General features: G+C 27.5%; 1 protein-coding gene across 4 annotated transcripts in view; it reads right to left on the reverse strand.

Annotated features, from left to right (window-relative positions):
* LOC111690324 (protein nubbin) overlaps positions 1 to 5382 on the reverse strand; it is a 71203-nt gene extending 65821 nt beyond the window's left edge. For 2 of the 4 annotated variants that reach the window (XM_046951848.1, XM_046951831.1), the window contains exon 1: positions 4931 to 5382. The gene's annotated coding sequence lies outside the window, so the exon portion shown is untranslated. Of the gene's footprint in view, positions 1 to 3046; positions 3072 to 4930 lie in introns of those variants that run through there. The other 2 variants (XM_046951842.1, XM_046951837.1) reach the window with 2 other exon arrangements.
* Positions 5383 to 13248: the final 7866 nt, after the last annotated feature.

Here is a 13248-nt window from a genome sequence, read left to right on the forward strand (position 1 = left end):
TTTTTTTAATAATTTAAATTATTGGTTATTTTCCTTTGACAAGGTTTTTCTTGAGTTTAAGATTAGTGTTAATGTTACTTGTTGAAAAACACGTTGTAATTTTTAACTTACTGATTATTTTTTATCGAATAATCTGTATTAAATATTTAAAAATATAACGAAACACTGTAAAATGTAAGATCTGGAAATGTTTATTTTTTTTTAAGTTTATTTAATTACATTGTAAAATTACTATTGATCTTATGAAATAAAAACGTTTTGTTTTTAGTGATCAACATATTTATGAACTATTTGTTTTCAAAACTGCTGACATTTTTTACATATCATTCGCAAGGGATTTAGGTAGATAATCTGCAACAATCAGGAAACATCTGGTAGCTCACTTTTTTTTAAAACCTATAATCAGATCCATTATTACCTTTTTTGATTTAAGAACTAAACTATTGATTAAATTATTTAATGTATCTTTCAAACTAAATACTAGACTATAGATTAGACTGAAAACTACACTAAAGACTTGACTATAGACTAAACAATAGAAAGGACTATAGACTTGACTATAGACCAGACTATAGACTAGATTATTGACTAGATTAAAGACCAGAATAAAGATTAGACTAGGCTATAGACTAGACTATATACTAGTCTATAGACTAGACTATAGATTAGACTATAGACTAGACTATAGACTAGACTTAAGACTAGACTATAGACTAGACTAAAGACTAGACTTAAGACTAGACTATAGACTAGACTAAAGACTAGACTATAGACTAGTCTATAGACTTGACTATATACTAGACTATAGACTAGACTATAGACTAGACTATAGACTAGACTATAGACTAGACTTAAGACTAGACTATAGACTAGACTATAGACTAGACTATAGACTAGACTAAAGACTAGACTATAGACTAGACTATATACTAGACTATAGACTAGACTATAGACTAGACTATAGACTAGACTATAGACTAGACTATAGACTAGACTATAGACTAGACTATAGACTAGACTATAGACTAGACTACAGCAATAGTATATACGTTAAAAAGTTTATTTTTCTAATGAAGTTTGACACAAATGTCAAAATTAGAAATTCATAATCTGAAAAATTTTTTAATCTTCTTGATATTTAAATTATAACTATTTTAAATTTTCGCATAATCATGGCACGTGTAGCAAAATAAACTTTTCGCAAACAATCAAAATAGTTATTCAGAAAAATAAAAACAAATTTATATTAATCAAATATTTATGACGATAACAATAGTACATATTTAGAACATGTTTATACATAAAACTTTGGATTTGGTGCAGAATCAGGAAATATCCGGTCAGTTAAATGAGGTGATAGATCACATGACTTTGTTTTAAGAAATAAACAAAAATACCGATAACATCAATAACAGTTAGGGTATTCACATAAAGAGATGACATAATCTTAAAAATTTAAAAAATGCAAGAAAATTTGAGCAAATAAATACAATAGAGTTATATGTATAAATGAAATTAGAGTTTCGAAATAATGGTCCTCTTTTCAAATTAGTCTGCAGATAAAACTGTGTATAAAAACTTTTCTTTCTATTTCTGCATAAGTAATCATTAATCATCAAAATTAAAGAATAAACAATAAAAAATACAAATTTATAATGACTAATATTAAATTGCTGTTAGATAAGCATGTTTATTATTAATTTCTTAGTTAATAATTATAAAACGTGTCGACTGTTGCGAATCAATTTATTTAAAATCACTCCATATATCACAAACAGGGTTAAATGAAAGTTAAATAAATACAAGTACAATTTGTCTGTTCGACTGTCCCTTATTTCTTGTGATTTTTGTTCCATATTTGCAGCAGAGTCTATCAATTTCGCACTAAAAATTTTATTTGATTTCCATAAAACGATTTTCATGTTCGATAAGCAAATTATTGTTTACTTATTTGTGTGTTTTTATAAGAAAACAGAACCCCAAACTAAATGAAATGCAGGTGTTTTAATTTTTTATATTTTCTTTAACTATTAATAAAATTTATAATAATTTAATGGTGAAATAATAACATTAATGACAAAGACAACCGCTGTTTGTATTACTTAGACTTTGAATTGTTGAAATAAATTTTATAGAAAATTTGGCTTTTTATTTGCGGTTTTTATAACTGCAGGCAATTTAAGGATTCCTAAAAAGTGAAATAAATTAAATGCCTATTTTTTCCCAAAAGAAAATAAATTATCCAAATTGGTCACCAAAGGATAACCATTTTATATTTTCTACGATTATTATTAGTCTAGTCTATAGTGTAGTTTAGTCTATAGTCTAGTCTATAGCCTTGTCTATAGTCTAGTCTATAGCCTAGTCTATAGTCTAGTCTATAGCCTAGTCTATAGTCTAGTCTATAGTCTAGTCTATAGTCTAGTCTATAGTCTAGTCTATAGTCTAGTCTATAGTCTAGTCTATAATCTAGCCTATTGTATAGTCTATAGTATAGTCTATAGTATAGTCTATAGTCTAGTCTATAGTCTAGTCTATAGTCTAGTCTATAGTCTAGTCTATAGTCTAGTCTATAGTCTAGTCTATAGTCTAGTCTATAGTCTAGTCTATAGTCTAGTCTATAGTCTAGTCTATAGTCTAGTCTATAGTCTAGTGTATAGGCTGGAGTATAGTCTATAATGTATTCTATAGTCTAGTTTATAGTCTAGTCTATTGTCTACTCTATAGTCTAGTCTACGTTCTGGTATACAGTCTAGTTTATAGTGTAGTATATAGTCTGTGTTTCACATTAATTTATCAAATTAGTACAAGTTTACTAAGGTCTGTTTTTAACATCGTTGCATAACTTCAAACATGAATATTATTTGAAAATAAAAAAAAATATATATTGTTAGTGTGTTTGTTATCATTATTTGACACAATAATAGTTTTGAAAAATAAAACCTTTATTAGCTTTTGTTTGAATAAAACAATTTGTACTTTTTTATTGTTAATATTAGAGACGTCCACGTTCCCTAGTAACTCTCTTCTTTCTCACTTACCATACCTACTTATCTCTTTCTTTCACAAAGTCAATCAATCGTACGAATAGACATTGTTAATCACCATTTATTCGATTTAAAGAAATATTCAAATACTGTTTTACAAATCAAGTGATATTTCTCAATTATTCCGTAAGTACGATAAATGGCTGGAAATAAACAATTAAAAATAAACAAACTGATAAATATTGATATTAATGTACAAGTATTATTTGTTGGACTCATATTCATGTTGTTGTAGTCTTTGTTCTGTGATACGTAAGGTAAAATAAATAAAAAGCTTGGTACTACCTGTCATTAAAAATGAACATAAAGAAAGCTAGGGGATATCTTTCAGTGCGTCCGTCCATTTCTTGCCCTGTAGTTCAGGGTGACTATTCTTAACTAGTGATCTTCTTACCTATCGTTTAAGATCTAACTTGTTTACACATTTACTATGTGAATATTGACACCATACAGCAATATTTTATACATTACGCACTTTGATTCCAATTGTATAATTTTCTCTTCAACAGTTTTCTTCCGGTGGGCAAAATATATAAAAAGTACTACGATCTGCTTTGCTTTACAAACATGAAAATGTCTCAAAAACATAAAATGTCAGTTATTTAGTCGGTCTATATATTCATTCAATAATGTATTGTTCAAGTTGAGAGCGGGTGATCGAGAGATATAGTGCAATGTTAGTAAGTTAGAGTTTTTGTGATTTATAAGGACGATTTAATATTCTTAAAGGGAGCTATTTATTAACAATAAAAATGTTAATTCAGCAATTTCTCATGTTTATATTTTTATTTTTAAATATTATTTCCAGCTGTCTACAAGTATCTAATTCATCATCGATGTCGTATAGTTGTAGCGTTGTATGTCATAGAAATTTTTAAAAGATTTTTTTTGAAACAAAAACAGGAAAAAATCACGACATACTACTATACAACACCGATTGTGAATTGGACAAATTAATTTGTGTTTCTATGCAAAATAATTTATATTTTAAAGTGTTTTTACTTATACTAATTGTTTTTAGTGTCATGTGTTAAATAGTAAGTAAGATAAGATTTTAATTTTCAAATTTTAATTTATTTATTTGATCTAATCTACTTATTTTAAATATCATTCTCAATATTTTCTCATTTGCACATTGAGACCAAATAATAAATATCGTTAACATTTGTAACAGGGATGGATAATGAAGATTTGAAAAAATTGTATTAAATTAAAAGAAACAGTTATTGATCAAGATCTGTCTGTTTGAACATATGTTGGTTTGTAACAGACACATCAATAATTGGCATGTATCTTCATCTTGTTAAGAAATCTATCAAGGAAATTACTAGCATTATAATATAGTTCAAAATTCGTTCAAATACATTTATTTGTTAATTTTTTACAAACAACACATTATACATAATTTTCCACCTCTGATTTGAAGTACCTTCAGTATAATAATTTACTCTGATAGTTAATTAGATTGTTATAGTGAAAAAAATGTCTGCTAGTGAAGTCATAAACATGTTGTCAACATTTTGGGGATTTTTATTGGACTTTGTATTTTAATACAAAAAATATTGCCATGTTTTAAATTGATTGGTTAATTTTAGAATTGTACGTCAAAGTGTTTCATTATACCATAGCAATTATACGCGAATTGATTTCTTTTAAATATGTGTAATTAAATAGAATGTGATAGAGTTGTATACCCTACATCATTATAATTTAATTGGTGGTGGTCTTCTTGTATAATTATAATTTTTAAGCCAACCTGATTAAAATTATTACAAAGTACTTTTCTAATCCAACCAATTGATATCTCCTAACACACCTAAAATTCCTTCTAAAATTTTTATTTTTACATTTTTTATTTAAAACAATATTTTCAAAATAATTACCTAATGCCAATATCTTCGTTTATATTAACAGATATATAATTCCTTTTTTAGATTTTCTTAAAGTAAATTAATTTTTTAATAAAATAAAAAACACACATTTATATTTTCTTATTTTTATACCGAAACTTTGTTTGGATATATCTTATAATTTCTCTTTTTGTTTTTATTTTTTTTTATTACAATACACTGTAATCCATTTCCTTATTTAAATAATTTTTGCACAAAATGCATAAAATTTTCAAATCCAATTGAAAAGCTTAAAACGCGACGGCTTTTCACACTTAACTCTATAGTGGGTATTTAAATGTTTGTTGCTGTTGTATTGATTTGTTTGCAACATAAGCAAAATCGCAAAAAAAACATGAGAATAAAACCCGAAAAACGGCCAAATAAAAAATCGCGAACATAAACATGAAAACGTCACGCACGCGCACTTGAGTTACAGCAACTACTGGTTGCATACACCATTTACAAAATGATGAGCACCACCAAAAATACGAAAAAAATACTAAATCCAACAATAGTAGTAACGACATCGCACAACAACAACAACAAAAATACTTAATACGTTTTGTTGTTGTTATTGTTGTTATTGTGGATAAAATGCACAAAGTGTAAAGTCGAAAGAAAGAAAAAAATCGCAATATAAAAACTGCAAATCAAACTTGAAATAAACCTCTTAAACTCTCTATAGAGAATTCTCAGTATCTCTTCTTTTGTTCATGTTATTAAAAAAAAGAGATTATTGCATTTACTACGTTATAAGCAACTTTTTGAGCAATGTCATTAATTGTCATATAAAGAAAAAGAAGGGGGAATTTCAATTGAATTTATACTAGAGTTACATGCCTGTAAGTAACAGTTAAATAAAACCTTATTTGAAAAATTGTTACAAAGTTACAACGCATTTTATTTTATTTAAGGAAATCTAAAGATGATATATTTATCATGATTAATTGAACTCGAATAAAACGTAATATAAATAAACTTAAATCTTGTGTAGGTGAAATTGCTTTATTTAAAATTAGTTTAAACTTTTTCGAAATATTTTTATTCTTTGATAAAGTTTATATTCTTGATCAGACTGATAAGAGTCAGTTACTCACGTGCACTCTTTGCCTTTTTATAAGACAATTGGTTTAATACTAACAGGTGTTGCCAGTTAAAGGGATTTATACCAAAACTTTAGGACTTTTTTGCAATCGACTTTAAGAATTCTTTAAATGATTTGGCGGGCATCTAAAAAATATTTGTTATTTAGACATTGCTCCAAATGGACCAATTTTTGTTAGAAAGTTCCGCAGGTTAACAATGAATGCTTGAACAATTTAGACCTTGAAAATGAAAAATATTGCGTGATGCCGCAATGTCCGGAAATTTAATAAGCCTCTTTGTTATTGCTTGCGCCAAGAAGGTCTTCCGATCTTTGCCAATGGGAATTTTTTGGTATAACTTGGGGATAAACTCTACAACAAAACACTGGCAGCCATGTGAGAGAGAGTTTATTTATTATAAATTTCCCCACCAACAAATCTCTTTGCATTATAAAAAATAAGATCCACAAATGAGGAGCATAAAAACAAAATCAATAACTGTGTTAGTAAAACAGTATGCTTCTCTCTTAGTGGAGCACATTTAAGTTAAAAATATATTAGTATTTCTATTATTTAGTTGTTTCTTCTCTTTTTTGATTCTCTCAATTTTTTTATTACTGATTTTTTTATGATTAATTTCCATTCAATTATTTTTAGTAGTTATGCATTTGATTTTGCTTTATGTTAATCTTTTTATTTTTTTATAAAACAAAATATTGCCTTCTCTTTTTTTTCATTACACTCAATATCGATCAATAGCGATCGTCTACTTTGAGTTTTGTATGTATATTTTATCTCTTTATTTGTTGTGGAGCTGTATTTAAGCTGCTACATTGTTGTTGTTTTAAGTGATCTTCTAAATCTCTATATATACGAAAGAAAAAACTATTTTGAATTCTTAAGTGGGGGGTTTCTTTATTTGTTTTTTCTGCCGATGGGTGGAGTCTATGGGGGATTTTGGTGATTTATGCATTTAATATGTACAAACTTATATCCAATGGGATTAGTTTTAGAAAACTCATGGTAAAATAGTTACATTTATGTACAATATTTATACTAAATATGGGCATAACAATAACTATTTTTGCAATACACTTATGATTTTTTTTTTAAATTTTTGCATTCCAAATCTAAAAAATTATTTAGAAACAAAACTTATAGAAATCAATGAAGAAAAAGTTTGAGTCTCAAAAATTCGCATAATGTTCTTTATAATTTTAAATTTTTCAATTTTCTTAATCATTTATAGATATGGAGATTGGTATTCAATAAATTAACCGTAGATAGTTTAATTGATGGATTTTTGATTTTTTTATTCATTAAGAAATCAAATTATGAACCAGAAAATTACAATTTACAAGACCAGGAAAATTAGTAAAAATTGACAAACTGGAGAATTTTAGATAATTAAATCTTGAGGTCATAATTAAGGTGTTGAAAGTCTCCACAAATCCCATGTACAAACGCCAAAAAAAGCTATTGGGGTCAAAGGTTATAAACATTAGTATTTTACAAATATATAAGTTATTGTGATTCCTACGACTTTAGATTCTATTATATTTCTATTAACAATTAAATTTCCTACATTTTAGTTGAAGACTGTTTTAGTCTATCATTAGTTTTCGAGTTACTGTACATTATTTGTCATTAATTTTACTTTTCTCATAAACTGTTATATAAATTGTTAACATATGCCTCTACATGTTATACATTTTATCTTATAATCAATCTATGCCTCCAAAATTTCAGATAGTGTTATTGGTCATAACTTTCCATTAAATTAAAACAAATATGTGGTCTTAATCAATACATTTCGACTAAAATGTTTACATTAGAGCTAGTTGAAGCCTAATTATGTAGATTTTATCCACTATTTTGTTTAAGATAAACTCATAATTGTGATCATATCGAAAATTTCGGATAGACCGACATGGTACCTACAATTGGCCAGAGAGTGATACGAAGATAACGGATGTAATAGAAATTGATTATGAGCCTATCTTTAGCAAATATTTTATCGAAAAAACTGTGATATAATCTGTATCAGCGTTAAAGAAAAATAAAAAATAATGCACTATAGCTCAAAAACAATTAACCCAACTCAATATCTCACACACGATATATGTATATTCTGACTTTAAATACTTTATTAATCATGTTAAGAAGAAGTTTAATAAGTGCCAATCTTGAAAAATAGATCTTAGATTGACTTCAGTTTCTAAATTTAGCTTTGATTTAAAAAAATTAAATTTATAAGTCTATAAGTGTAGCACAGTGTTATCAATTATTAAATTTATTATTTTTAATTTGGACCCTTTGTTAAATGTTTGTTTTGCTTTTTTTTAAATTGCACAATATTTTTGTAAAACATGATTTATATCTAAATATTTAATTATTTAATAAAACCAAAATTATGTCCGTACCCTCTTAAATAACTGTAAAATGTGTTATCGATATCTATCATCTGCTATTCAATGTAATCGACTGACACAAAAATTAGGCTTTTATTATATGTAGTACGTATTATTCTCAACCAAACAACTCTTTGATCCCCAAATAACTTTCGAATGTTAGCAGGGGCACACAAAATTTAAACATAAAATAAGAAGAAACAATAATGAAATAACAAACAAATTGTTACCAAATTCCTATTAACAACAAAATACAATACAACAAACATTTAACACAATTTGTTAAAAAAGAAGCAGAGATAAACGCCGGATAAACACCAGTAGTAGTGAAATACAAAAAAAAAAAACACAAAGAAACAAAACAGTAACCAAAAAAAAAAAGACACTGAAAAAAAGTAATTGTTATATGTTGAGTTACTTAACTCGGTCTTAACTATGTATGTTTATGCGGTAGTACAATGCGTTTTTATTCTTTTTTTCGGTTTTTTTGTTTTTGTTGTCTTCGACTTCAAAAGCCGGCACAAATAAAATGTTACAGTAGCTTTATCTGGCCAACACGATCAGTGTTTATTTGATGTTATCATAAAACATAGTCTTCGACTACATACATTTATATCTACTTACTACTACTGCTGCTGCTGTTTTTTATATTGTTTAACTTTACTTTTGTGCGAGTTTATGTTTGTATGTGAGTTCTTAAGAGTTTAAACCAAGTTTAAATACAACAACAACCACCAAAGGCCATGATGTGGCTGTTTGATGATGAAGAGATGATGACAAGCGGCTGACTCCTCTAATCCAACTTCAACAAAACTTTGCTTGCTGTCTATATATAAACACATATACAACAGCAACTTCTGCCACAATTCCAAACGCATAAACAAAAAAACAAACCACAAGATCGGTTTCTTACATTTGCTTCATCTAAAGACCAATTAAAAAAAGTCTAAAAACTTAAATCACAACTCAGTGAATTTTGCTTTACTTTGCCCTGAGCTTTAAACTTTTGATCTATGCATTAAGAGATTTACAAAAAAGCCAAGCCGCTACTTGTAGCAGCAACAGTAACCCAGCAAATCTATTTGTATTTGAATAAGGTAATTCAAATTATTGACTGAATTATCGATCATAGATAAAGGTTTTTTTAAGATCTTAAATACAATATTTTTAGGATCTTATTAAGAAATATGTAACAGGGAATATTAGTTAGTTAGTTATTTAGTTAGTCAATTATTTAGTTAGTTGGTTAGTTAGTTATTTAGTAAGTTAGTTTGTTGGCTGGTTAATTAGTTAGTTATTTATTTAGTTAGTTGGTTGGTTAATTAGTTAGTTGGTTAATTAGTTAGTTTGTTAGTTAGTTAGTCAGTAAGTCAGTTAGTTAGTCAGTTAGTTAGTTAGTTAGTTAGTTAGTTAGTTAGTTACTTAGTTAGATAGTTAGATAGTTAGTTAGTTACTTAGTTAGTTTGTTTGTTAGTTTATAAATAACTACATATGTAAATACTTACTTTTTAGGATTTGACATGATTATTTATAAAATGTGATATCAAATGTTTGCTGGGATTAAACTGCAGCTCTTTACTAAATCTTTACTCTTCTGTACATTTGGTAATGTTACATCTTCAGTCATTTGTTTTACGATTATTTCTCTATAACCGAAATGTTGTCAAATCGTGAATATGTATAGAAATAAATAAAAAAATAACAAATATGGGTTATACCTACAAACAAAATTAATCAATTGTTTAACATACGAACCAAATAAAACTCTAAAGTTACAGTATTAAGCTCAGAGTCTCTATTGCCAACAGCTTTAGCTTTAGCTTCGTTTTGGTGGCTTATTTTTATTATTTGCAAAAAAAATTTTTTATTGATCTTTTCTTAAACAATTGAAATTTTTGTTTTATTGAATGTCATTTTGCGGCTTAACGTATAAACGTACGCCAGCTACATAGTAGCTTGGGAGTTTTCTTCTCTGCGCATACAGATATAGGTACATACATATATACAAACATAAATACTTTTTTTTAACAACTTTTTGACTCATTTTGAATATGGCCAAGACGACAACAACTCCATATACGCATTATATCGTATACTCCAGTCTACTCGATCGTACTGCACGCATGCTCACCGCTCACATACCAAGTGTCCATCGTGGGTTATTAGCCTGTCTTCTCATATGGCATGTTAAACGTGGCTTTAATTTGAAGCATCGTGGGTTATTAGCCTGTCTTCTCATATGGCATGTTAAACGTGGCTTTAATTTGAATGCGGCCAGTTTTAAGTCAAGTTTATTTAAATTGTTTGCATATTTGGCATCTTTACAATTTCCATTCAAATTGTTTCATTTCGTTTATTTTTTAAGCTTTTAATGTCATTTGTAGTTTTTAGTTGGTTTTTCTGTTTCTTCTTTTGATTTTCTTGTTCAATTATAAAGTGATTTGTCAATGCGGTGGATATAGGTTTGTTAAGTAAAGATCATTGTAATATGGGCCGCAGTTTAAAAATAACTATTCTACACAAATAACATAAACGTTCTTAACATTACTTTATCCAAATTAAGTCAAAATATCCAAGAGATTCTTTTTATTGTTAGTCTTTTAAGAATTATGCAAATTTTGTGTATAATGCAATTATGTTTCTGTCTTCTTTTTATTTTATATTCTGCATTAATTTTGTTTTATTTTATTGACACTTAATTATCAATCAAATAATTATTAGGTTTCATTAAAATGATTACCCAAACTCATGCCATGTTTAAAAGAATACATACATAGTTCTTTAACCACTAGTTAAACTTATGTTAGTAGCATGTTACCAGTAGCACCACTTTAATTTTTTCTCCACTATACACATATAATGAATTTTTATTTTGAAACACAGTCATGGCCGCGTGATGAGCACAACTGAGAAATGCAACAACAGAAGCATATAATCTTTTATCAGTAAATCCTTTATAGGGTACATATAACAATCTGTTAACGATTATATTTTCTTAAGTTATTAACAACAGTAGAGTGCTATTTAGAAACCACTGGCTGTTTATAAACCTATTTCCATCTTTTAGCCAAATATTGTTTGGATAAGTTTAATTTTTCACAAAATTTTGATTTATTTTATGTTCACTCCAATGTTGTTGTTGCTTTTTCAGCACTAGCTCCATATTGTTGTTTTTATTGCTATTTTCATGCATAGAAAAATAAAAAACAAATATTCTACTTAGGCGGCCGTTTTGGATGGTTAACGTTCCATGCATTTGATTTTTAAGCAGAGAGAAGACAAAGATTAAGGAACGTATAAAACTACTTAATAAAGAAAAATCCATCTTCAGCTCCATTCTCTAATAAGATTTTTTGTTAAAAGCATTTTGAAAATGCATTGCATATATTTGAAGTATTAACTACTGCTATTTGTATTTCAACTTTTTTCTTTATATTTTAATAAAGGAGTCATTAATTGCTTATTAGATGGCATTTTATTTAAATAACTATTTATTTGTTATTTTCCAACATCCCTCCAAAGTCTAGTGTATGTATGCATATAGTGGCTATGTCCATTAGTCTAAGAAACAGAGGAGGTGGAGTATAATAAAATATGAATCTTATTATTTATAGTCTACAACTGTGAATTTGCTTGTACAAGCTTTTGCTTTGTTTGGCTTGCAAAAAATAGCTTATTAAATTCTTTTGTTAATGAGTTGGTGTTTAATAAAAGTTTTAAAAGTTATAAATTGTTTATTTTTATGATGCATCTTAAATAATTAAAACAGAAAAACACGTGTACAATACAATAATAAAATCAGAGAAAACACGGTTTAATTAGTTTAAGTAGTTTTAATTGTATAAATTAATAATAATACTTTAAAACTTGGCATTTTCTCTTTTTTTCTTTAACGTCTATAGCTACTGTTTCTTTGCTTGAATTTTATCTGATTTTGATAAGGATGCTTTTAAGATAGTAAATAGCGTTGCAAATACTGCTAATATAGAACAAGTTTTGTAACTGTCTCAGTTTAAGGGCTTCGTCATAATTCATTGTAATTATAGATAGAGTAGTAGCATTATTTATATTGTACAACCCGTTCTTCCATTATTAATTTTGAACCTGCAAAGTAATACTATTTTATGAAACTTGTTTAAAAAACAAAAGCTCACCAATCTGCATGTTTTTAAAAGAAGTAGTATGTCCTTCGCATGCAATATAAAAAATACAATTATTAATAAATGTAGCACTGGAAAATGTTTTAACTTCTAAACGATATAACTAATAATCCCGTATATTCATTAGGGCCTTTTTCTATATGAAGGTTATGTTTTGCAATAGACAAATGTATTTTATAATTAGTCTAAAATCTAGCCCATAGCGTAGTCTCTAGTCTAGTCTTGTCTCGTTTACTCTAGTCTAGTCTATATGCTAGTCTATTTTATAGTCTAGTGTTTAGTCCATAATTTATTCTATAGTATAGTCTAGTCTAAAGTCTAGTCTATAGTCTAGTCTAAAGTCTAGTCTTAAGTCTTGTCTAACGTCTAGTCTTTAGTCTAGTCTATAGTCTAGTCTATAGTCTAGTCTATAGTCTAGCCTATAGTCTAGTCTATAGTCTAGTCTTTAGTATAGTCTATAGTATAGTCTGTAGTCTAGTCTATAGTCTAGTCTATAGTCTAGTCTATATTCTGGTCTAGTCTCTAGTCTGGTCTAGTCTATAGTCTGGTCTAGTCTATAGTCTAGTCTATAGTCTAGTCTATAGTCTAGTCTATAGTCTAGTCTATAGTCTAGTCTATAGTCTAGTTTATAGTCTAGTCTATAGTCTAGTCTA

The sequence above is a fragment of the Lucilia cuprina genome, chromosome 2, assembly GCF_022045245.1.
Source record: "Lucilia cuprina isolate Lc7/37 chromosome 2, ASM2204524v1, whole genome shotgun sequence".
Classification (NCBI taxonomy): Eukaryota; Metazoa; Arthropoda; class Insecta; order Diptera; family Calliphoridae; genus Lucilia; species Lucilia cuprina.